Here is a 3,182-nt window from a genome sequence, read left to right as displayed (position 1 = left end):
GACTTCAAACTTGCAATCCTCCTGTGTCAGCCTCCCAAGTACTGAGATTACAGGCATGTGCCACCACTCTCAGTTTATAGAAAAAAAATTTTTTTTAATCAAAAAGTAGCACCCAGCCAGTTATGTAGTGAATACTCGTCATCCCAGTATTTGGGAGGCTGAGACAGGAGGATCACAGGTTTGTGGCCAGCCTCAGCAATTTTGTAAGGCCCTTTGCAAATTAATAAGACCCTGTTTCCAAATATAAAAAAACAAAATAGGTCTGAGGGTATAGCTCAGAGGTAGAATGCCTCTGGCTCAATCCCCAGTACTACTACTACCATACTACCACCACTTAAAAAAAAAAAACTGAAAAAAGAAGTATAAAAAAGTGTTAATAAGCCAGGCATGGTGATGCATGCTTATAATCTCAGTACTTGAGGGGCTGAGACTGTAGGATAGCAGGTTCAGAGCCAGTATTGACAACTTAGTGAATCTCTTAGCCTAGTAAGATCATTTTTCCAAATAAGAAATAAAGTCGGTTTGGGGGTGTAGCTTGAAAGTAGAATATCTCTGGATTCATCCCAGTACCAAAAAAAAAAAAAAAAAAAAAAAAAAGCACCAATAATCAAGACAATGAAGCCAGGCTTTGTGGCTCATGCTTGTAATCACAGCATTTGGGAGGCTGGATCTGGGTTCACAGACGGCCTCAGCTATGTAGTGAGGCCCTTTGCAACTCAGTGACACCCTGTTTCACAATAAAGAATAAAAAATAGGACTGGAGATGTTGCTTGGAGGAAGAATGGCCCTGGGTTCCATCCCCAGGACTGAAAAAAAAATCAAGACAACATGGTATTGTTGAAAGAACAGATAATTAAATCAATAAAACAGAACGAAGAGCCAAGAAACAGATCCACAGAAATACAGCTAATTGACTGATTGATTGTGTTTGTGTTACTAGGGGTTGAACGTCAGGTCATTCTATCTCTGAGCTACACCCCCAGTCCTATTTTATTGTTATTTTGAAACAGGGTCTCCCTAAGCTAATCTTGCTGAGGCTATCCTTGAACCTTTGATTCTCCTGTCTCAGCCTCTAAGGTACTAGGATTACAGGTGTATACCACCATGCCCAGCTAGCTCACTGATCTTTGACAAAAGATACAGGCCATTCAATAAACACAAGAGAATATCTTCAAGAATCGATGTCAGAACAATAAGATATTCGAATGCAGAAAATGAATCTAAATACAAACTTTATACCTTACACAAAAAATAAAATACAAAATAGGCTTACATGTAAAAGGCAAAACTATAAGATTCATAGAAGATAATATTAAAATCTACTGATCTTGGGTGTGAAGATGATTCAGGATGCGTGTCTCTCAGCCAAGAGGAAGGGTAGAAACCAGATCCGGAAAGGTGGAAAGATTATTTCCCAAGTGGACAGCAGATGCCTGGGACCCATTTAATTGCCTTCAAAGTTCCTTTGCAAAAGTGTTTTGAAGCACACCTTACTCCAGAAGAATACTTTCCTCCTTTGGATCTTTGAAACAAAATCTGAGAACAAAATGAGAAACTTGGACTGATTATTGATTTAACATTTACTGAGTGCTATTATAAGCTGAAGGATTTGCCAGAAACTGCTACTTACTTAAAAATTTTAACAGTTGGGCATCAAGTGCTTGATAGTAACACTTTTTTTTTTTTTTGGTGGTGGTACTGGGGGTGGAACCCAGAGGCTTTCTACCTCCAGGCTAGGCTATACTCCCAGACCTATCTTATATTTTATTTGGAAACAGGGTCTCACTAAGTTGCTGAGAGCCTCACTAAGTAGTTGAGGCTGGCTTCGAACCTGTGCGATCCTCCTGTCTCAGCCTCCCAAGCGTGGGGATTACAAGGATTACAAGCGTGCACAACCACGCCTGGCATTAGTTTTTATTTTATATGTATGTATGTATGTATGTATGTATGTATGTATGTATGTATGTATTGGTGGCACTGGGGTTCCTGGAAACCCTTCTACCTTCGGGCTACATTCCCAGACCTATTTTATATTATTATTTGGAAACAGGGTCTCTTAAGCCAGTGCGGCTGGCTTCGAATCTGCGCGATCCTCCTGTCTCCACCTCCCAAGCGCAGGGATTACAAGCGTGTACCACCACGCCCGGCTCCGGCATTATTTTTTAATTTAAGTCTGCTGTTAATGTATTTTTAAGAGAAAATAAAGACAATGACAAACTTATTGGGTCTCTACTGTAGCCATGGGTTAAATAGGACTGGCTACGTTATCTGCAGATACTGATTGAAGCAGAAAGCATGAGGGCAGATGATGCAATTCAATTATTCAATAGGTTCCAGGGACATTGCATAGAAAGACAAAAATCCATTGAAGACCTTCAGAATGGTCCTATCAGAAAGAACTATAATTCCATGCCGGGTGTGGTGGCGCACACTTGTAATCCCAGCATTGGGGAGGCTGAGACCAGAGGATCGCGGTTCGCAGACAGCCTCAGCTACTTAGTGAGGCCCTCTGCAACTCAGTGAGACCCGGTTTCAAAATAAAGAATAAAAAATAGGGCAGGGGGTGTAGCTGGGAGGTTGAATGCCCCTGGGTTCCATCCCCAGACCCGCAAAAAAAAAAAAAAAAAAAAAAAAAAGAATTGGAATTCCATATCCAGGTCAGGTGGTTCTGAAGACTCAGCACATCTCATGAACCCGGTCCATACCACTAACAAGTATATTAACCAAGGACCTAAGTTTAACCTACATTGAGTCTATGGTTATCAAATGCCTCCCTGGCATTTTCACACTCAAATGTTCAATCATTCAGAAAATTTTCGCAAAATCAAAGTGATTACCAGAGAGGCCACATTCCTCCTCCTGGCCTTGCTGGAAAAGACTAGTCACAAGGGAGATACTTTTGGAATGTGAGGTCAAATGGCAATCAAAAATCCCAGAATAAAAAGTTTTCCTGGGAGCAGGGCATGGTGGCACACGCTCGCAATCCCAGTACTTGGGAGGTTGAGACAGGAGGATCTGGGTTCATGGCCAGCCTCTGCTACTTTAGTGAGGCCCTCTGCAATTTAGTGAGACTCTGTTTCAAAATAAAGAATAAAAAATAGGGCTGGGGGTATAGCTCGGAAGTAGAATGCCCCTGGGTTCAATCCCTGGTGCTGCCAAAAAAAAAAAAAAAAAAAAAAAAG

General features: G+C 41.3%; 1 pseudogene across 1 annotated transcript; it reads left to right on the top strand.

The window, feature by feature from the left end:
• The first annotated feature begins 1,340 nt into the window (after positions 1 to 1,340).
• On the top strand, positions 1,341 to 2,910 carry LOC308258844 (RNA/RNP complex-1-interacting phosphatase-like; annotated as a pseudogene). The gene is made up of 3 exons: positions 1,341 to 1,689; positions 2,173 to 2,416; positions 2,810 to 2,910. The product of its transcript is annotated as an RNA/RNP complex-1-interacting phosphatase-like (transcript).
• Positions 2,911 to 3,182: the final 272 nt, after the last annotated feature.

The sequence above is a fragment of the Muscardinus avellanarius genome (assembly GCF_963383645.1).
Source record: "Muscardinus avellanarius genome assembly, chromosome: 2".
NCBI lineage: Eukaryota > Metazoa > Chordata > Mammalia > Rodentia > Gliridae > Muscardinus > Muscardinus avellanarius.
The sequence above is the reverse complement of the archived record's forward strand: the minus strand, read 5'-3'. Positions and strand labels throughout refer to the sequence as shown.